We start from the raw sequence: 24,200 nt of genomic DNA on the forward strand, positions 1-24,200 counted from the left end.
AATGCATTGAATGAGTTGCAATGAAGTTTTTTGTTTGCACACAATGTAATTTAGAGGGTTAATAGATTATCGATTAAGAATATGAAAGTAAAGACTTAGAGCTTTAGTGATTTCTGAGTTCTGTTATTATTTAACAAATCATCTTAGTTAAGGACTTCAGCAGGGTAGATCCTAGTATGTGGATCTTGCTATAGTATAGAGGCATGCTGAAAAATGCAAGGTAGTACTTTATTTTCCTCCCAGTAAGCACTGAAAAATAAGTATTAATTAGTAATTCTGCTTCCATGGTATGTCTTTTCTTTAGCTAGTAGCAAGCAGATAAAGATACGCAGCAGAGGGTCTACAGTTAGAGCAAACTGTTAGTATCTGAAATGAACTTGATCACTTGAAAACAGTACAATGATTTGAAATGTTCCTTTCTTTTTTAATAAATGATCCAACATATTGTAATTCTATGATTTGACCAGAAAATTCCAAGCATACTGGAAATGATTGCTGTTTACGTTCTGTTGAAAACTAGGAAAAAGAAGTTTCAGCACTCATACTGAAAAAAAAATTACATCTGAAGGTTCAGTAGCAGCAGTGGAAAAAGTTCTTGTAAAACATATTGAAATGTCAAGAGTGAAACGTAGTGTGTGTGTGAGAGAATAATAAATGGAGTACATTATTCCTTAGTATACTAACTTAATGAAACTAACAATTTAACATCAGGGCCAGTCTTTCAGTGACATTATTGTGCCTTTATATCATTGTATCTCCCAACATTAGAATGTATAAAACATTTCACTTATTGCTTTATTTTATGTGACTTTGCAAATAATCCTTTGACATTTTTCTACATTTCACTAAAATCAAACAATGCTATTTCTGTATAAAGTAACAAATTAAAACAGCTTCATGATGTCTATTGCCATTATAATTTAACAGTCTACGTGGAGTATTTTTATCTGTTTTTTGAAACAGTGGGTGTCACTGGCAACCCCATCATTCATTACCCAGTCCTGATTGCTCTTGAGGAGATGGTGGTTAACTGCCGTTTTGAGCCACTGCAGGCCGTCTAATAAGGGTACATCCATAATGCATGTCTGAAGAGCTCTAGGTTTCCCAAGCTCACAGGTTTAGAAAGCGTTGTTGGAACAACCTAGGTGAGTAACAGCACATTTTGTATTGTCAAAGTGTAATGCTGAACCTCATCAGGATGTTCCATTAAATCCTTCCAATCTCAGTATACCAGTACTGGTGCCAACGGAGGAAATAATGACTGATGGTGGTGAAATAGATAGCAGATTGTGTGGGCTGCTTTGTACTGAATGATGCTAAATTTCTTGGGTGTCATTTGGACTGCCTCAGCCAGGCATGTGGAGATTTTTCCACCACACTCCTGACTTGGGCCATGTGGATGGTTGAGTGTGTCGGCTTCTGCAGGATACCAAGCCTCTGACCTGCTATTGTAGTTATATATTAATGCAGTTGGTCCTACTGAAAATGTAGTTAATGGTGAGCACCAGGGTGTTGATGGTGGAGGACTCAGAGATGGTGATGCCATTGAATCTCAAGAATAGGTTGTTGGATGTCCATTGTTAGAGATGTTACGATGTCATGTGTCAGCCCATTAGCCCATGTACAGATGTTGTGTAGGTCTTCTTGCATTAAGTCATGGGCTATTTCATTTATTGTGAAGTTGTCTATAGAAAGGAACATTTCACAATCACCAGCAAAGATGCCCATTCTGCTGTGTATAATGAAAGACCATTATTGAAGGTTAATGGGCTTTAGAAACTCTTGCACTGATGTCCTCATGCAGGAATGACTGACCTCTGACAATCACATTCATCTTCTTTTGTGTAAGGGTTGGTTCCAACCACTGGCACATTTTTCCTTTGAAGGCCATTGCCTTCAGTTTCACCAAAGCTCCTTGATACCACACTTGGTCAAGCGCTCCATGGAACTCATTTTATCTCCATGACTGTGATGAGGGCTGGAGGTCAGTGAGCCTGGTGGAGCTATTCATACTGGGAAGGTTATTGGTGAGTAAGAATCATTTGATAGCATTGCCCATGATTTGGTTCACACTGTGCTGATGACTGAGAGTAGACTGATAGATGGTGATCAGCCTGATTCAATTGTTCATGCCTTTTGAAGAAAAGTATAAGACACACCTGGGCAATTTTCTACATAATTAGTGAGATACCAGAGTTGCATTTGTACAGGTAGAGTATGGCTAGAGAGATAACTAGATCTGGAGCATGAGTCTTAAATGCTACAGAGGAGATTGTTTTTTCATATCCCATAACTTTTACTGTATCCAGTCCTCTGGACCATTCTTGATATGTGGAGTGAAGCAAATTGTTTGGGAACTGAGCTTTGTGCTGGTGAGAAGATCAGAAAGAAATCAAGATAGATCATCCTTCTGGCTAAACATGCATACATCCCTTGGTGTTCTTCACTCAAATGCTGAGCCAAAGGATCACTGAGGTTATAGATGTTGTTAGAAACATAGAAAATTGTTGTAATGTGAGCATTATTAAAAGTAAGTTAATAGTAATTAGGATAATGGGGGGTTTTACTTCCGTTCTTTTTACTTCCAGTGTGCTTTGTATGTAGTGTTCCTGCCATGCCGTATGGGTTGTGAAGGCCTCTGTATATACATAATGGTTTTGATGTTCGAGATAAAGTTGTTTCTTTGGCATGAAGTTGTCGAGTGTGTCTTTTTCAAAGTAGAAGTTACCACATATTTTTGGCGACGAGGTAAACTGGTTTTGTGGACGTGTCGGCACGCTTCGAACGGGAGCAGCAGCGCCGATAAGGGGCCTCACGTTCAGATAGCTACATTTGGGACTATCGGTGAATTAGTGGACGTAACAGAGGACTGGCCGGAGTATGAGGAAAGGTTGGGACACTTTTTCTGTGCTAATGGAATTACGGAGGAAGCTAAGAAGCACTCTATTCTCCTGAGTGTATGTGGGGCAAAGACTTACAAGCTAATAAGGAATTTAGCAACACCGTGGAAACCAGGAAACATTCCATATGATGAACTTGTCAAGCTCGTGGGGAACCACTACAATCCGAAACCTTCTGTGATAGTCCAACAGTGCAAGTTTCACAGCCATTTCAGGAAGCCAGGTCAGTCTGTGGCCAATTTCATGGTCGAGCTTCGGCAGCTGTCAGAGCATTGTGATTTCGGAGCGGTGTTGGAAGATATGCTCCGTGATAGATTGGTATGTGGCATTAATAATGATGGCATACAACACTGCCTGTTAGGGGAAACCCCACTGTTGACTTTCAAGAAAGCCTTAGAGATTGCCCAAGGCGTGGAGATGGCTGCTAATAACGTCAAGGATATCCAGAAAGGACATGGGGGGGTCACAGTCGGCGGCAGTGCACCAAGTCAGGAGAGAGATCGGTAAACAGGCAAAGTGGGTGGAATGTTTCCGGTGTGGAGGGATGCACTATGCAAATGATTGCAAATTCAAAGACACTGTCTGCCATGCTTGTAGCGAAAAGGGACATTTAGTTAAAAAGTGCAGAAGTTCAAAGGGTAAGATTAAGCCTGGACAGGGGAAAGCTCAACAGGCTCAGGCAGCCACACACCATCTAGAAGAAGCAGATGAAGAGGCCGCGTGTGCCTACAACATGTTTGGAGTGGAAGCAGATGAGGAACCACCTGAACCATATAATGCCACAGTCACTGTCAGGAGAAAGGACATGAAGTTTGAGATTGATTCAGGGGCTACTGCATCGGTCATTAGTGAGGAGACCTACAGGAGGACATGGGGGTCCAACCTGCCTCCCATTAGACTGCCAAAGATCAAACTCAGGACCTATACGGGGCAGCCCATACCTCAATTAGGGGTGTTATATGTGGACATTTCAGCCAGGGGTCAGAAGCCTGAAGCCAGGCTAGTGATAGCTAAGGGCTGGGGGCCCAGTCTTTTGGGTCGCAATTGGCTTCGCAAAATCCGGCTAAACTGACATGAAATTAAGTATGCACACATGACGGAGAACATTCTGCAGTGGTACAGTGACGTTTTCAGGGACGAGCTGGGGACACTGAAGGTGTGACAGTGAAACTCCATGTCGACCCTGAGGCTACACCACTGTTTTTATTTCCTAGTATTTACATTTGGGGAATGTTGGATTTTAAAGGGGGAGAAGTGTTGTAATGTGAGCATTATTAAAAGTAAATTAATACTAATTAGGATAATGGGGGGTTTACTTCCGTTCTTTTTACTTCCGGTGTGCTTTGTATGTAGTGTTCCTGCCATGCCGTACGGGTTGAGAAGCCTCTGTATACACATAACGGTTTTGACGTTCGAGATAAAGTTGTTTCTTTGGCATGAAGTTGTCGAGTGTGCCTTTTTTCGAAGTAGAAGTTACCACAAAAGTGATAACAAGAGGAGTTTATGCACCCCCCCTTGTGTCTGCTGATCATGGCTGATTGTTTGTTTGAATACTACATTCTTGGAGCCTCAAAAACCCACTGATTACTTGCTTGTCTACCAGTATTTTGCAAAGATGTGGCAGAACTATGGAACATTGATCTGATCCATTGGTTGTGAAATCACTTAGCACTGTCTGTGACATGGTCCTTTTGTTGTTTAGCACAAATAATGTCGCTTCATCAATTGGCATCTTTTTTTAATATGGCTTGTGCTTGTCCCAGTAAGCCCTTCTACAGTCCTTTTTGAAACAGGCGATCCCCTTGGTTGATAGTGAGGATAGTGTGAGGGATATGAGTCTAGTGCTTTATATTTCTGCTGTTACACCACTTAGTCCACAGTCCACGTTTGAGCTGTCAGCTCTGCTTTGAGTGTATAACATTTTGTACCCATGTAATGCCACAAAACACAATGGAAGTTCCCCTCAATGTAGCAACATATCCCAAAAATAATGTTGACATTGATCATCAAAGATCAAAAACTTAAGGTACATTTATTATCAAAGTATGTATGCACTACACAACCCCGAGTTTCGTCTTCCCAGAGACAGCCACAAAACAAGGAAAAACCATGGGAATTGGTTGAAAAAAATATCAAACCACCCCCCCCCTCCGCTACCCCATGTGTAAAAAGAACAAATGACACAAAGAGCAAGAAAAACGCACAAAAACACTGAGTACAAAACACCAAATCACACAGACATCGAAAGAATCCAGGCATATTCAATTCAGTTCCTTACTATCTGCAGACCACAGCAGGCCAAAATCAAAATCGCACACGACAGCTGCAAAAAAAAACGGTGTGACAAGAAACCAGAAATACATCAAATGTGAACTACAGAGTCCAATCCACACACTGTGTCAATTAAACCTTGCCCAAGACCCATGGACTGCAGCACACCTCCTCCGGCAGCATCAAGTGAGATGGAGAGAGAACCAATTCATACGTGGGCACCTTCCTCTGGGAGCAGTGAGTGAGAGGGAGAGAGGGAGAGTTCACATGCAGGTAGACGGCACTGAACAACCGCCTGCCTTCCGCTCTTGCCTCAATGATTTCAATCTTCCTTGCCACTTTAATTGGCAGAAGGGTGATCGAATCAGGCTTCTTGGCTTCCAGGCCGCATGCTTCGCTAGAAACCTCGCCAAATTCCCTCAGAGAGAGCGGAGCTCCAGATTGCTCAGTCGGCCCGAAAATACACCATCAAAATGGAGACCACAGGCTCCAACAGTAGATAAAACATATTTGAAAGAAAACGATGAAGTAGACGAAGTGAAAGAACTGTTTCATGAACCGTTTGAAGGATATCACCCTTGGTTGCGTTGTTCACTTACTACCATTTTCTTCCATCAGCAGATAACAAGGCAGAAGGCTGAAGATTTTGCTTTTTCATCTTTCACTGTATTTTGTTTTTATCATTTAATTACTCCTAATCATTAAAGAACTTCATTTTTGTCCACTCTTTCCATTCTACTAGCCACCACCCACTCTACACTTTCCGTGCAGTTGTTTATATTTAACTTCCTCCATTTCTGAAATAACCAGTTTCTGAAACGTGAAGCAATCAATGTTTCTCCTTCCACATTTGCTGTCTAACTTTCTGAGTATTTCCATGAATTTCCACTTTAATACATCTTTCATCATGAGAAAGGTGAAGGAGCCCAGACTAAATTTATGGTGTAACCTTAAGGACAGAGGTTCCATCTGCTCCTCTCGTCCTGTCATTTTCTACTCCATGTTGTTGAATGCCAATGTACTTTCTTCATTGCCAAATCCATTAAAGTTCTGAACTAAATGGTTATCTTGATAAATAAACGAATCATTTCTTTTTTTAAAACTATTAGATAATAATTGTGTATTTTACATTTGTATATTCAAAATAATCCTTTGAAATCCACAAATCTAGTCAGATCTAGTCAGGGTTCTGGTTTCAGCAGTGTTGCAGAATAGGTAATGGAAAGTTGAAAGCTCATTTCGTAGTTGGGCTGTCACTGGAACAGAAATAAGGAAGAATGTAAAATGCTATTGTAATCGTTCAGGTTGAGATTTATTTTTCACATATACATTGAAACATACAGTGAATTTTGTTTTGGATGTGTTGGGGGCAGCCCACAAGTGTTGCCACACATTCCAGCACCATTCTAATATACTCATAATGTTCAGGGGAACAACACAAGCAGCAGCAACCAGAGAAATAAAACAAGATATTAACAGAAAAACAAGCCTCTTTTCTGCCTTACTCCCTTACACACACAGACAGGCTTCTAATCTGTGGATAGACCACCTCCATCTCCAGGACTCCAGTCCAAGAAGCGGGTGAATTTATTATGGGGAACAAGGAAATGGCAGACAAGTTGAACAGGTACTTTGGATCTGTCTTCACTGGGGAAGACACAAACAATCTCCCAGATGTAATAGTGGCCAAAGGATCTAGGGTAATGGATGAATTGAAGGAAATTTATATTAGGCAGGAAATGGTGTTGGATAGGCTGTTGGGTCTGAAGGCTGATAAGTCCCCGGGACCTGATGGTCTGCATCCCAGGGTACTTAAGGAGGTGGCTTTAGAAATCGTGGACGCATTGGTAATCATTTTCCAATGTTCTATAGATTCAGGATCAGTTCCTGTGGATTGGAGGGTGGCTAACGTTGTCCCTCTCTTCAAGAAGGGAAGAAGAGAAAGAACAGGGAATTATAGACCAGTTAGCCTGACGTCGGTGGTGGGAAAGATGCTGGAGTCAATTATAAAAGATGAAATTATGACTCATCTGGATAGCAGTAACAGGATCTGTCCAAGTTAGCATGGATTTATGAAGGGGAAATCGTGCTTGACTAATCTTCTGGAATTTTTTTGAGGATGTAACTATGAAAATGGACAAGGGAGAGCCAGTGGATGTAGTGTACCTAGACTTTCAGAAAGCCTTTGATAAGGTCCCACATAGGAGATTAATGGGCAAAATTAGGGCACATGGTATTGGGAGCAGAGTACTGACATGGATTGAAAATTGGCTGGCTGACAGAAAACAAAGAGTAGCGATTAATGGGTCCCTTTCGGAATGGCAGGCGGTGACCAGCGGGGTACCGCAGGGTTCAGTGCTGGGACCGCAGCTGTTTACAATATATATTAATGATTTAGATGAGGGAATTAGAAGTAACATAAGGAAATTTGCCGATGACACAAAGCTGGGTGGCAGTGTGAAATGTGAGGAGGATGTTATGAGAATGCAGGGTGACTTGGACAGACTGGGTGAGTGGGCAGATGCATGGCAGATGCAGTTTAATGTGGATAAATGTGAGGTTATCCACTTTGGTGGTAAGAATGGGAAGGCAGATTATGAAGGCAGAAATGGAGTCAAGTTAGGAAAAGGGGAAGTACAACGAGATCTAGGTGTTCTTGTACATCAATCACTGAAAGCAAGCATGCAAGTACAGCAGGCAGTGAAGAAAGCTAATGGCATGCTGGCCTTCATAACAAGGGGAATTGAGTATAAGAGCAAAGAGGTCCTTCTGCAGCTGTACAGGGCCCTGGTGAGACCACACCTGCACTGTGTGCAGTTTTGGTCTCCAAATTTGAGGAAGGACATTCTTGCTATTGAGGGAGTGCAGCGCAGGTTCACAAGGTTAATTCCCGGGATGGCGGGACTCTCATATGTCGAAGGATTGGAGCGACTGTGCTTGTATACTCTGGAATTTAGAAGGCTGAGAGAGGATCTTATTGAAACATATAAGATTAGTAAGGGATTGGACACGCTGGAGGCAGGAGGCAGGAAGAGGCCACAGTTTAAGAATAAGGGGTAGACCATTTAGAACGGAGTTGAGGAAAAACTTTTTCACCCAGAGAGTGGTGGATATATGGAATGCTCTGCCTCAGAAGGCTGTGGGGGCCAAGTCTCTGGATGCTTTCAAGAAAGAGATGGATAGAGCTCTTAAAGATAGCGGAATCAAAGGTTACAGGGATAAGGCAGAAACTGGATACTGATTGTGGATGATTAGCCATGATCACAGTGAATGGCGGTGCTGACTCAAGGGGCCGAATGGCCTACTCCTGCGCCTATTGTCTATTGTCTATTATCCAAGGCTCCTAACTCTCAGACATCACATTCATCATGTTAAAATTATGGAATTAAGTGGCTTATTATATGCAAGAAACTTCTTTTTGAAGATTAATAAACGTTATGTTTTGAGTTTTGGTGTTGTTTCAAGTATAGATGTTATGCCTCTTAGGATTCTAACTCTGTCAAAATGGGTTTGGAAAAATACGGTAACAAACTAAAGCACAGGGTGATCAATTCAGTCCATCATGAGAGGAAATCTGCAAATTTATGTCGTCACAAAGGGAGCAAATGAGCAAGAAGCACGCCATATTGTTGCAAAAAATACTAACAGCAGTAAAATTATGAATACCTGTCTTACAGTGTTACCTGTCTTAAAAATCCAAATGATTTGGTACCTGACTCATCTGGTTCTGTCTCTGATGTTGCCTTTAAAGTCTCTGGGGTCTCATTTCCCACATATCCTTTAAACTCACCAGGATACACTTTCCCATGTCACCTTTAAATTTACTGGAGTACAGATCTCCAACTTCCTTTAAATTTGTTAGGGCCGTGATTCTTACAATCATTCCCATAATGCACTTAAATTCATTTGGTTGATGAAAAATTTACTTATAAAACAGACACAGAAAGGTGAATTTAGTTGGGGCAGTAACAGTGGTAATACACTATAAAATGCTCATCCAGCAAAATAAAATACCAAAGATATCAGATTCTTGGAGCTTTCCTAAAATTTTTACGATGGAATTAAGGGTAAGGATCTTGCAAATCTTAGCTAGTGTGATCTACTCATGGCTTCTGTTTTACACTCTTAAAACTTGATATTGGACCCATTTGCACACATTCCCATGAGCAATTCACTTTACTTGGGTTACAGGACATTCATCCTCTTCCAAATTATCCCTTACCTCCTCCCATATGATTGTATGAGGAGATGTCTTTAAACTCAGGCCCATTCCCCAGCAACCAGGAAAGTAGTGCTATGGAATTGGTGAGGTCTTCATGCAGCCCATGGTGGGATCTATCCAGTTCCACCTGTAGCACATGATGCTGTGTACAAACAACTGAAGTACTGCCTCCACCAGATTATTTTTTGAAAAATTCATAAAATGTTGTAAATGAGAGTTGAGCTGTATGCAACACATGCCCAGCATACCAAAAAAGAAGGTGAAAACTATTTTCTGGGCATTCTTCTTCCTCTTTGGCAATCCCTTTGAACAGAACATAATTTGGTTCTAGATTTGTGAGTACCTAAATTGTGAAAAATGCAGAAGGGGCAGAAGATGGCTGCTGGGGCCAGATACGTAATGTAGGTAACCTGCAAGGTGACCTACACCTTGTGCCACTTGTATGGCATATTTGAGTGCACAGCCTCTGAGTTTTCAATTCCATCTAGAATGCTCCTTCCGCACCTCAAGCAGTTATGAGCCAGAGGTACACAAGAGGTGGTGGAGAAGTTGTACTTCTTCAACAAAGCCTTGACCACGCAGCCTAATTAATTTGCTTATCTACGATGGTAATCTCCTTCTTCGACAGATCTTGGAATAGTGTTTGCTTTTGGAATTTGGTTCAGGAATCCAACCAACATGGCCTGATGAATGTAGATGACTAACAGTAATAAAAGGCTTAATGTTGGGAATGTTGGATAGGGCTCAATAATGGTTCACTTTTCCTAATTTGGAAAATTTTATTGAAACAGCATTGGTGGTATTTTTCAAAATGTATGATAGAGATGAAACACAGTGCGCGCTGCCACTGAAACCACTGATTAGATTTTAAACCAATTATTTGCTATGTAAAAACGAGGGAGCCACAATAGGTTTCTGCAAATGGCCATCTGAAATAACATCTCACAGACAACTAATCCCTGCATTTATTAGTGACAAGAATGTATATGTTTATGTGGGTGCACATGCTGCTCTTCTGTTTATCATGGGGAAGGCTGTTTATTGCTGTGAACCGATAGTGTGCAAATGGTGCCCCATCAATCTTTCCATAAGAAGGTGTACAATTTAACTCCTTATAGAGTGCCTTATTAAAGTGCATTCACACAGTTCATACTTTTCATTCCTCTTTATTCAGCTGTTCTTAATGAGACCTGGAAATTGTGCCGTGTGCTTGGAGCTCATTCCAGCATGTGTATTTTCATGAAGACTCTTTGACCTGAAAAAGTAACCCAATTTCTCTTTCCGTAAATGGTCACACACATTGGTGTAGCAGACTGTGCTGCTGGCTGGAGTTTGAACTGTTTCTCCTTGTGACTGTGTGGATTTCCCCCATGGTGCTCTAGTTTCCTCCTACATCCCAAAGATCTGCTGGTGGGTTAATTGGCTACAGTAAATTGCCCCTCGATCTCGAGTTGTTGAGTAGCAGGAACAGTTGATAGGAACTAGGTTTGGTATCGCTGGCACTGATATGATGGACTGAATGGCCAGTTTCTGCATTGTATGACTCTAAAAAGGACTCTGAGATGTCATCTGATCTGCTGAGTTTCTAGCATTTTCTGCTTCTGTTTCAGATTTTCAAGTTATGCATTCTTTGATTTTCAAATAGTGTATTTTTCATTGTTTTCTTTCAGCTATGTACATTTCACCCCATTAGTTCAGGATCCGTTTGAAGTAAGGTTTCAGCAGCCAAAGAAAACTTCGGAATGTTATGTTAGTGGAAGCCCATGAGGGAATTGGTTCCTGCAGATACTACCTGTAGGTCGTGTGCACCATAACAGATGCCATATGATCGTCGCATAGAGGGCAGAGCTCTGCAATTCCCAAGATCCAATTTAACACAATCTGTATTTGCAATATTTTTATTTGTTATCCAGGATTCTCATTACATTTTTCCCCATAAACTTATTTCATAATTCTGCACTACGCCTCAAGCAGACTGACTTTTGGCTTCGCATGTCTTATTTTGGATTGTCAACGAAAACACTCAAAAACCTCTACAACTCTACCCCTTGATCTCAAGTAGTTGAGTACCAGGGGCAGTTGATAGGAACTGGGATTGGTAATGGTGGGGACTTGATAGCCAGCACTGACATGACAGACTGAATGTATGACTCTAAATGAGACTTTGAGGCGTCTGAGTCATACCATATGGAAATTAGACCATAGAAACTACAGCACAGAAGCAGGCCTTTTGGCACTTCTTGGCTGTGCCGAACCATTTTCTGCCTAGTCCTACTGACCTGCACATGGACCATATTCCTCCATACACCTCCCATCCCTGTATCTGTCCAATTTATTCTTAAATGTTAAAAAAGAACCCGCATTTACCACCTTGTCTGGCAGCTCATTCCATACTCCCACCACTCTCTGTGTGAAGAAGCCCCCACTAATGTTCCCTTTAAACTTTTCCCCCCTCACCCTAAACCCATGTCCTCTGGTTTTTTTCTCTCCTTGCCTCAGTGGAAAAGCCTACTTGCATTCACTCCATCTATACCCATCATAATTTTATATACCTCTATCAAATCTCCCCTCATTCTTCTACGCTCCAGGGAATAAAGTCCCAACCTATTCAACCTTTCTCTGTAACTGAGTTTCTCAAGTCCCGGCAACATCCTTGTAAACCTTCTCTGCACTCTTTCAACCTTATTAATATCCTTCCTATAATTTGGTGACCAAAACTGAACACAATACTCCAGATTCGGCCTCACCAATGCCTTATACAAACTCATCATAACATTCCAGCTCTTATACTCAATACTTTGATTAATAAAGGCCAATGTACCAAAAGCTTTCTTTACGACCTTATCTACCTGTGATGCCACTTTTAGGGAATTTTGTATCTGTATTCCCAGATCCCTCTGTTCCACTGCACTCCTCAGTGCCTTACCATTAACCCTGTATGTTCTACCTTGGTTTGTCCTTCCAACGTGCAATACCTCACACTTGTCAGTATTAATCTCCATCTGCCATTTTTTAGCCCATTTTTCCAGCTGGTCCAAGTCCCTCTGCAGGCTCTGAAAACCTTCCTCACTGTCTACTACACCTCCAATCTTTGTATCATCAGCAAACTTGCTGATCCAATTTACCACATTATCATCCAGATCGTTGATATAGATGACAAATAACAATGGACCCAGCACTGATCCCTGTGGCACACCACTAGTCACAGGCCTCCACTCAGAGAAGCAATTCTCTACCACCACTCTCTGGCTTCTTCCATCGAGCCAATGTCTAATCCAATTTACCACCTCTCCATGTATACCTAGCGACTGAATTTTCCTAACTAACCTCCCATGTGGGACCTTGTCAAAGGCCTTACTGAAGTCCATGTAGACAGTATCCACTGCCTTCCCTTCATCCACTTTCCTGGTAACCTCCTCGAAGAACTCCAATAGATTGGTCAAACATGACCTACCACGCACAAAGCCATGTTGACTCTCCCTAATAAGTTCCAGTCTATCCAAATGCTTGTAGATTCTGTCTCTTAGTACTCCCTCCAATAACTTACCTACTACCGACGTTAAACTTACTGGCCTATAATTTCCCGGATTACTTTTCAATCCTTTTTTAAACAACGGAACAACATGAGCCACTCTCCAATCCTCTGGCACCTCACCTGTAGACAGCGACATTTTAAATATTTCAGCCAGGGCCCCTGCAATTTCAACACTAGTCTCCTTCAAGGTCCGAGGGAACACCCTGTCAGGTCCCGGGGATTTATCCACTTTAATTTTCCTCAAGACAGCAAGGACCTCCTCCTTTTCGATCTGTACAGTTTCCGTGATCTCACTACTTGTTTCCCTTAATTCCATAGGCTTCATGCCAGTTTCCTTAGTAAACACAGATGCAAAAAACCTATTTAAGATCTCCCCCATTTCCTTTGGTTCTGCACATAGCCGACCACTCTGATCTTCAAGAGGACCAATTTTATCCCTTACAATCCTTTTGCTCTTAATATACCTGTAAAAGCTTTTTGGATTATCCTTCACTTTGACTGCCAAGGCAACCTCATGTCTTCTTTTAGCCCTCCTGATTTCTTTCTTAAGTATTTTCTTGCACTTCTTATACTCCTCAAGCACCTCATTTACTCCCTGCTTCCTATACACATCATACAACTCCCTCTTCTAGACATTTGATATTAAATCTGATTCTGATTACTGAAGACTTTCACCATGCACCATCACTCCTATTGACATTCAATCTCTTCTTCTGTCCACTCTATCACAGATGTCCCTTTGTAATCTCTCTTTCCTTCTTTTATTTCTTTTCTTTGCACCTGTACTTCTAAATCTATTGACTTGAATCAGTAACTTGCTTCAGAGAGATACAGCAAGGAAATCGGTCCTTTGGCCCAGCAAGTCTGCACCAAACATTAAGTACTGATATACACAAACCCAGTATTAACTCCTTTTTTTATTCTCCCTGCGTTTTCATCAACTCCCAGATTCAAACACTCCTACACGTTAAGTGCAACATACAATGGCCAATTAACCCATCAACCCATACTTTTATATATTGAGATACAGTGCAGAATAGGCAATTCCGGCCCTTCGAGCCATGCTACCCAGCAATCCCCCAGTTTACTCCTAGCCTAATCACGGGACAATTTACAATGCCCAATTAACTTACCAAATGGGACATCCTTGAACAGTGGAAGGAAAACAGAGCACCCAGAGGAAACTCACGAGGTCACGGGGAGAACGTGCAAATGTGGCGGGAATTGATCCCAGATTGCTGGTACCGTAAAGCATTGTACTAATCTCTACGCCACTGCACTTCTTTGACACGTGGGAGGAAACTGAAGAGCCCAGAAGAAATCCATGTGGTCACAGGGAGAATATGCCAACAACTTAGATCAGGATCAATCCCAGGGCTGCGGTAATGTATAGCCATGGTTCGATTAGCTGCAGTGGTGTTCCACCCTCAAACTCAAAAAGCTGCCTGATCTGGTGGATACTTCCAGCATTTTCTGATTTCCTCTCAGAACACCACCAATTGCAGTTTGCTGATTTGTGCAGTTTTGCAATTTACTGCATGACTTTTAAAAACAGAACTTGGAATTTATTAAGTGAATGCCAATAACAAAATTATTCCTTGTGTGATCCTCAGAATATAGAAAGAGATTCACTCATTGCTATATCAGTGTGAACAAAGAAACCTACCAGCAGTTTTTTGTCACTACAATAGTATCACAAAATGTTGGCTTGGCATCATCATTTTTATAATAATAGGTATTTTAATGACAATATAGAGATGTACACTAGCTTATCAATTCTGAAAAAAAATTAAAGTTCAAAGTTAAAAGTACATTTACTATTGAAGTATGTTTACAGTATACAACCTTGAGATTTGTCTTACTGCAGACAACATAAACAAAGAAAAACCATAGAACTCATATAAAGAAAACCCCCACATAACAAGACCATCAGACATGCGGAAAAAAAAGAACAAATTGTACAACCAGCAAAAAGGAACAAAAAATACATTAAACATTATAAATTAAGATTATTTAATGTCATTACTTTTACAGAAGTGTAAATGAGAGCAAAATAATTGTACTCCAGCTCTGATACAGCACATAAAAACACAATAAGATAAAGAACACAATAATATTAATAATAATAAATCACAGTAAATATAAATACATGAGATAGCTTATATACATAGAGTGACACTAGGCATAGGAGTGTCTGTGCATAAAGTGACTTGACAGGAAATGATAAAGTAGTAGTGGTTGGGGGTGTCGTGGGGTGGGTTAGTGGGTGGAGGTTTTGATCAGCCTTATTGCTTGATGAAAGTAACTGTTTTTAAGTCTGATGGTCCTAGTGTTGATGCTACATAGCCTCTTCCCTGATGGGAGTGGGACAATCAGTTGTAAACTTGAAATATTAACTATCTGTCTAAATATTGTTTCCTGACTTGCTTAATATTTCTAATACTTTCTGATATTAATTAAAATATACAGCAAAACTTCATTAATCCTGCAAACTCAGAAATTTGGGGTGCCAAACTAACAGATTCCCCAGATTATCAGAAGCTATTTTATTAAAAGTCTAATGCACCTTTACTTTGTATTCTTTTTTCATTATTACCCAGTAACAAGTCAGTAACCCTCAATAAAGGGAGTATATAGGCATCTGTTAGTCTCGTGAGACCATGGATTTGGACCTTGGAAGGTTTCCAGGGTGCAGGCCTGGGCAAGGTTGTATAGTAGACCAGCAGTTGCCCATGCTGCAAGTCTCCTCCTCCACGCCACCAATGTTGTCCAAGGGAAGGATATTAGGGCCAATACAGCTTGGCACCAGTGTTGTCGCAGAGCAATGTGTGGTTAGGTGTCTTGCTCAAGGACACAACATGCTGCCTCAGCTGAGGCTCGAACTAGCGACCTTCAGATCACTAGACCGACACTATAACCACTTGCCCACGTGCCAATGGGAGTATAGGAAACATAGTAAATACAGGTTTCCCCCGCCATCCAAAGGTAGAGCGTTCCTATGAAATGGTTCGTAAGCCAAAATGTCGTAAAGCGAAGAAGCAATTACCATTTATTTATATGGGAAAATTTTGTGAGCATTCGCAGACCCAAAAATAACCTACCAAATCATACGAAATAACACATAAAACCTAAAATAACAATAACATATAGTAAAAGCAGGAATGATATGATAAATACACAGCCTGTATAAAGTAGAAATACTTTTCCACAATCATTGCCGGCACTGTTCTCCGTAGCAAAAATCTCACGTAACCGCTCTCGGCAGAAAATCTCACGCAAGCGCTGTTGGCAAAAATACTCTCTCCAGTAACCTTTAAGCTATGGATCTGCCAAATCATACCAAATAACACGTAAAAATACACAGCTGATATAAAGTAGAAATAATGTCTGTACAGTGTAGTATCACTTACGGGAATTGAGAAGACATTGAGCACACTGATGATGGTATGTTAGGCTGAGTCGTCAGAGGTTGGGGTGGTGCAGTGGCCCCCACCCTCCGGGCTGCCAACTGATGCCGATCCGCGAAGCATACAGGGGTACAGTGGTAACCATGAGGCACACAGCACATCTTTAAGAAAAAAGTTGAAATAAACATGCTAATTAATTAGGTGCCGCCCAGCATGTAATTGTCGGCCCAGATCAGAGGCGACGCAATCAGCAATCATCTCTGATCTGGGCCAACATTTACGTGCCAGGCAGCACCTAATTAATTAGCATGTTTATTTCATCTTTTTTCTTAACGATGTGCTGTGTGCCTCCTGGCTACCGCTGCATTTTCCACGAATTGGTACCTGTCTGTGGCCTGGGGATTGGGGTGGTGGGACACTGAGGTGTCATCTCATCGTCGTCTATTTCCATTAGGGCAGGCAGGTCATCTTCTTCTATGTCTGCCTGCCTCGATGTCAAAGGTTGAGGTTCGTTGTCTGCTGTGGCTGATATGGAAGGCTTGCTTGACTGCTGAGACTTGCGCATTTTTCTATCATACAGTTCTTTGTAAGCACTCAAACCATCTTGCAAATATGCCCTAAACCGACCTATCCTTTCAAAATTAAAGTCGTACTTTTTCATTGCAATGAAAATCTCACGTGGTTGCTTCACACTCAGTTCCTGGACGACTTCACTTTCGCTACTGAATTCGGTTTTGATTGTTATCCTTTCCTCTTCCAATTGCATCAGCTCTTCATCTATCAGCTCTTGGTCATGGGATGCCAAAACCTCTTCAACATCATCTTTGTCAGCTTCCACAAGCCAAACTCACTTTGTCCTTACTTTGTTCACCACGATCAAAACGCTTAATTACGTCTAGTTTTACGCTAAGTGTGACACTCTTACGAGCTCTTTTAGGCTTTTCCAATACCTTCGAACTCACCTTGCAAATGGCTGCTCACAGGCACGTGTTTAAGCAATGCGAGTGAGAATGCCATTCCGAATCCGGGGGAGAGCGGCTGCTGCTTTTTTTATCGCGCGCTGATTTTTTTTCGTGCGTTGCCTTTCTTTGTAACAGTGAAAACACCTTCTGTTAGCGAAAACAGGGAATTAATGTAGGTCTTTCCTAACAGTGAGGTTTCATAAAGCGAACGTTTGAAAAGCGGGGGACACCTGTAGAACACTGACCATAGATCAGTACAGCACAGTGAAGGCCCTTTAGCCCACAATGTTGAGCCAACCATTTAACCTACTCTAAGATTAGTCTAATCCTTCCCTCCCACGTAGCCCTCCATTTCTTTTTCATTCATGTGCCTCTCTAAGGGTTTCTTAAATGACCCTAATGTATCTGTCTCTACCACCTCGGCAGTGCATTCAATGCACCTACCACTCTCTGCACAAAAACCTACCTCTGACATCCCCCCCTATACTTACCCCAAACACCCTGTAGTTAAGGTGTTCAGTTAAAGTTGTTCATCTGTAACCCTAGGTGGTGGATGGGAAGCTTGATGCAGAACAATTGGGATTTCTAGATGTTAGATAGCAGATTATTGTTGTTCTGTACCTGAGTATCGCCAGACATAGTAGTCAACATTATAAAAGAAAATCCATCCCAAGCACCAACAACATAGATATTCTGCTCTGAAAATCATTCCTTTGAAGTTAATGGTATTGAATTTTGGAGACAGATTGCAAAATGATGAAACGACCATACACTCACAGAAACGAATCTCCAGAGATCATTGTTGCCAAAAAGACTGAAGAAGGTCAGTTAATGGGTCTGTGAATCAACATGAAAGCATGCAAAAATAATGTCATGAAAGCAAAATATACACTATTGCATCATCTAATTCTTTGCTGTATATAAAAGCATAGGAACCAATTTTGATTACAGAAATGATCGTTTAAGATTTGCTGAGTGGGACATTTCATCATCTAGTCTTTTAATTAGGATTGCAAGCACATGATTTGTTTTTATTTTAAAAAGACATCAGAAAGATACTGGAAGTACAAACTGTTAATAGGTTAAGAGAGGAAGAGATAAGGACAGAAAGGAAGAGAAAAAATATTTTTTATATCTCTTAAAGCACTTCACAAAGGAATGAGACATGATGTTAATACTCTGGACAGAGAAGTTAATTGGTTATCAATAACGATATCTAATATGAGCCAATTGTGGGGAAACAGAACTAGCTCGATGTGCACCATGGCCAGCAAGGTCAAGATAGGCTGAAGGGCCTGTTTTCATGGTGTATTACTCTATGATTCTATAAGTTACACCAAGATCATAACTTACGCTATTTTTCTCCTACTAGTTCTTTTTTAAGAAAGAGTATTTCACTTGTTTGACAGATAAATCTCAAAGCATGTATTTTTCTCCAGCCTTGCAAAGACAAAGTAATCAATTGACTTTACACAACAAAAGCAGAAGTTAAAACAAAGCAAAAAGGGTCCAAGATTTAAGCCAATTTACTCTAAACAAGCAGTTGATCGCACTGCTGTCCAATGGAATGAACTGTCTCTATTTCCATTATATAGTTCAGCTGGTTTCTAAATGATATGACCTGCATTATAATGTAAAATTCAGGAAAGTGATGGCACATCCAACTTTCCACTGCAAAGTTCTATGTAGCATTAAGATGGACACTGAGTCAGTAGAAGAAGGGCAAAGCAGTAGCAAGGTCTTGGACCCTACACAGATTACAAAGGAAAGGATGTTTGCTGTCTTCAGGAAAACTAGGGTGGATAAATCCCCAGAGCCTGACAAGATGTTCCCTTGGCAAGTGCAGAAATTGCTGGGGCACTTGCAAAGATATTTAAATCATCCTTAGCAGCAGGTGAGGTACCAGAGGATTGGAGGATAGATAGTATTGTTACATAAGAACATAAGAAATAGGAGCAGGAGTAGGCCATCCGGCCCATCGAGCCCACCCCACCATTCCATAAGATCATGGCTGATCTGTCCATAAACTCAGCTCCATCTACCTGCCTTTTCTCCATAACCCTTAATTCCCTTTCTATGTAAAAACCTATCTAACTGTTTCTTAAATATATTTAGTGAAGAAACCTCAAATGCTTCCCTGGGCAGAGAATTCCACAGATTCACCACTCTCTGCGAAAAACAGTTTCTCCTCATTTCCATCCTAAATCTTTTCCCCGGAATCTTGAGGCTATGTCCCCTAGTTCTAGTCTCACCTACAAAATGGAAACAACTTTCCTACTTCTATCTTATCTATCCCTTTCAAAATTTTGTATGTTTCTATAAGATCCTCTCTCATTCTTCTAAACTCCAGAGAGTATAGTCCCAGATGACTCAATCTCTCCTCATAGGTTAACCTCTTCATCCCTGGAATCAACCTGGTGAACCTCCTCTGCACTGCCTCCAAAGCCAGTATATCCTTCCTCGAGTACGGAGACCAGACCTGCACACAGTACTCCAGGTGCGGCCTCACTGGTACTCTGTATAGTTGCAGCATGACCTCCCTGCTCTTGAATTCAATCCCTCCAGCAATGAAGGCCAACATTCCGTTTGCCTTCTTAATAACCTGTTGTACTTGCAAGCCAACTTTTTGAGATTCATGCACAAGCACTCCCAAGTCCCTCTGCACAACAGAATGCTGCAATCTTTCACCATTTAAATAATAATCTGCTCTTCTATTATTCCTTCCAATGTAGATGGTCTTGCATTTACCAACATTGTCTTCCATCTGCCAGACCTTGGCCCACTCACTTAACCTATCTATATCCCCCTGCAGACTCTCCACATCCTCTGTACAACTTGCTTTTCCATTCAGTTTAGTGTCATCAGCAAATTTTGCTACGTTACACTCAGTCCCCTCTTCCAAATCATCAATGTAAATGTTAAACAGCTGCGAGCCCAGCACCGACCCCTGTGGCACCCCCTTCACCACTGACTGACAACTGGAGAAACACTCATTTGTACAAACTCTCCGCCTTCTATCGGTTAACCAATCCACTATCCATGCCAGTACACTTCCTCAGACTCCATGCATCTGTATCTTTCTGCTGTTTAAGAAAGACTCCACAAATAAACCAGGAAATTATAGGCCAGTAAGCCTGACATCAGCTGTAGAAAGATATTGAAAGGTATTCCAAGAAACTGCTATACGAGTACTTGGGTAGACAGACTGACTACAGACAGTTGGCATGGCTTTTTGTGTGGTAGGTCATGTCTAGTCTTATATTTTTTCACGTGTGTTACCAGGAAGGTTTATGAAGGCAAGGCAGTGGATGATGTCTACATGGTCTTCAGCAAGGCAATTAACAGGGTCCCGCATCAAAGTTGGTCAAGAAGGTTCAAAATGAGGTAGTAAATTGGATTAAACATTGGCTCTGTGGGAGAAGCCAGAGGGTTGTAGTAGATGGTTGCCTCTTTAACTTGAGGCCTGTGACTAATGAAGTGCTGCAGGGATCAATGCTGTGTCTGTTGTTTGTTGTCATCTATATCAATGACTGGGACAATAATGTGGTTAACTGAATCAGCAGATTTGTGAATGACACCAAATCTGGGGGCATAGTCGACAGCAAGGAAGACTATCGGAGCTTGGTAGGAAAACTATTGGGATCTGGACCAGCTGGAAGTATGGGCTGACAAATGGCAGATGGAATTTAATGCAGACAAGGGTGAGATATTGCACTTTGGGAGGACCAGCCAGGGTAGGTCTTGCACAGTGAGCAAGTAAGGTACTGAGGAAAGCTGTAGAACAAAGGGATCTGGGAATACAGGTTCATAATTCATTGAAAGTGCACCATAGGGCCATAAAGAAAACTCCTGTCACATTGGATTTCATAGATCAAAATATTGAGCATAGGAATTGGGATGTTATGTTGAAGTTGTATAAGACTTTGGTGAGGCTTTATTTGGAGTCTTGTCGGCAGTTCTGTTCACCTACCTACGAGAACGATATAAATAAGATTGAAAGAATACAGAGAAAATTCCCAAGGATTTTGCTAGGGCTAGAGGACCTTAGTTATAAGGAAAGATTGAATAGGTTAGAACTTTATTCCCTAGAATGTAGAAGAATAAGTGGAGATTTGACTACAAGCAGGCTTTTTCCACTGAGGTTGGGTGAGACTACAACTAGAGGTCGGGGGTTTAAGGTGAAATGTTTAAGAGGAACATGGAGGGAAACGTCTTCACTCAGTGGGTGGTGAGAGTGTGGAACGAGCTGCCAGCACAAGTGGTGGATAAGATTTCAATTCCAATCCTTAAGAGAAGTTTGGATAGTTACATAGGTGGGAGCAATATGGTGGATTATGGTTCGGGTACAGATTGTTGGGACTAGGCAGTTTAAATAGTTCAGCACAGACTACAAGTTCCTGTGCTGTAGTTTTCTATGACTGAGTTCAAAGGTGGAGCTCAGTTACATGGGATTTAATGTGCCTTGTATCTCAGCTGTATCCATGTATGTTCGCTCCATTCATATGGCTGAATTATCGAACTTGAATGAGTAAGTGATTTTCTGCCCTATTTTTTAACTAATACTGTTATTTTTAATTATCTTCCGGATTCCTATCCCTTCCCCCAATGCGTCCCATTTGCCCATCATCCTCTCCTTATTTAGCTTACTTATCACCTTCCTTTTTTATTGATATCCCATCATTTACCAGTTCTTGTGGCTCCACTTATTGTCTCTCAGCTCCAGCCTCGCCCCTCCCTCTCACCTCTTCATATTGGCTATCTCCCCTTTCCCTTCTCCATTCTGATGTAGGATCTCAGCCTGAAACATCAGCTGGTCTCTTGCGACTGACCTCTGCAAGGTGGAACTTCGCCAGTAAAGTCGAAAGAACCATAGAAGGGAAGCAGAGCCTCAGGGATGGTGCAAGACTGGATTTGAGACACAGGCAGGGTCAGGGGTACAAAATCTGTTTTACAGGGCAGGAGATTGAGGACTGAGATGAGGAGAATGTTTTTCACTGATATTTACCACCATGCAAGGCAGTAGATGCTGTCACTGAATCTGTGCGAGGAGGATATAGGTAAATCTCTAGGCACAAAAGGCATCAAGGAGTGTGGGGCATTAGCAGGAATAGAACATTGAGATAATCTGCTATGATCATATTGAATGGCAGATCAGGATCCTAGTTTCCATGTTTCCCTGATTCTGTGAGTCAAACATGAACCTGTCAAAGCGTATGTCTGAAATTGGTGAGCAAAGGCAGGTAGTCGTAATAGATTCCACTTGCTGAATGTGGGAGTAACCAACATGGGTTTTGGTGATAGTCCAGGGTCCTTAGTGGCTATTTCCTGGCCAAATCTACATTTACAGTAAACACTTTCACAGCGTGACAAATGGGAATATGTATAATTACATCAGAGTTGATAGATTGTGACAACAGCAAATATGCTGTCGTTTCCTTTCGAAAACGAGCAGCAAGTTAAAGTCCTTTTATGAAAACATACAAGGAGCTAAAATAAATATCAATAAAAGGTTGGTATGTAACAGATCAATTGTACCAGAAAATCTACTTTAAAGCATTTAATATGGGCTTCATTTCCAAAATTCCTTCTATAGTTAACACAAATGTGTTGATGGTGAGATCATAAATTTATCGGAAACTAACTGAAGTGGTTACAGTTTCCTGTTAGGTGTAAATTAAATACGGCTCAAAGGAAATAATCTTGCCATGAGAGAAGAATCATTTTATTTAAGTTTCTGCCTGACATGGTACTGTGGAAGATCATGAAAATCATTGTTGTTGGCAAGTTCTTTAGATAAGTCCCATATGGTAGGGACCTTTGTGGCTGGAGGATAAGACACCTGAGGTGGTAAGCATATCATTCAAGGAGAACTGTGGGAACATAAGGCAGCCAACGTTTCTAAAAAAAGCAGTACATTATACAGGGACTTAAAATGCAAGCATTTGTCAAATGGTATTATAAACAGTGTTCCAAAAGCTTAACTCTCGGGTCAATCTTTCACAGGTCTGCACACTTGGGGATATACTAAGTCTTGTGACTGCTTGCATCTCTCTCATTTTCCCATTAGACAGACATGTCATTGTAGAACATTCCCAACCATACATCATGCAAACCGGGAAAATGTATTTTCGCTTAATTTTATTTCCATATATGTTATTTAACCTCTGATCATAGCAGCTGCCTGCTTGACAAAAGTGACCAGTCTTCGGAGATTAAAAGGTCTTAAACAAATTTGTTGTTACCAAGGTCCCGTGGATGAATTTACAGAGTGCAGATTTTCATTGGATAAATTGGAAAATATTTTGCAATATATCAATAGAATTTTTTAAATCAATTAGTTTTTTTTGTGCACCTAACATGGACCTGTTTCTGGCTTTATGTACAGTTAAGGAAAACCTTGCAATAAACTATATCACAAAGCTTAATTGGATGGTAACAAACGTGGCAAAAAGAGAGAAAGTTTGATTGTGAAGAATATAAAAAAGATGGTCCTTTACAGAAAGTGAAAGTTTTATTTCTATGTCCTGGTCAAGAGGAATGGGAAATTATGCTTGGTGATCAATTTGAGCCATTACTCAAGGTTTTGAACATAATCAAAGTTCAAAGTAACATTTATTATCAGAATACATACAACCCTGAGATTCTTTTTCTCCAGGCATACTTAACAAGTCTATAGAATAGTAACTGTAAACAGGATCTGTAAACTGTAAACAAATGTAATACTTAATACTTAAACTGGGCAAATGCAGACGTAAATAAATTGCAATAAATAACAAGCATGAAATAACAAGATTAAAGAGTCCTTAAACGAGTGTAGTTATCACTTTTTGTTCAACAGCCTGGTGGTTGAGGGGTAGTAACTGTTCCTGAACCTGGTGGTACAAGTCCTGAGGCACCTGTACT

At 41.0% G+C, this 24,200-nt stretch overlaps 1 protein-coding gene across 1 annotated transcript in view; it reads left to right on the forward strand.

Annotated features, from left to right (window-relative positions):
* itga1 (integrin, alpha 1) overlaps nt 1-24,200 on the forward strand; it is a 219,315-nt gene that overhangs the window by 92,916 nt on the left and 102,199 nt on the right.

Source organism: Mobula birostris, chromosome 3 (assembly GCF_030028105.1).
Source record: "Mobula birostris isolate sMobBir1 chromosome 3, sMobBir1.hap1, whole genome shotgun sequence".
NCBI classification, from domain to species: domain Eukaryota; kingdom Metazoa; phylum Chordata; class Chondrichthyes; order Myliobatiformes; family Myliobatidae; genus Mobula; species Mobula birostris.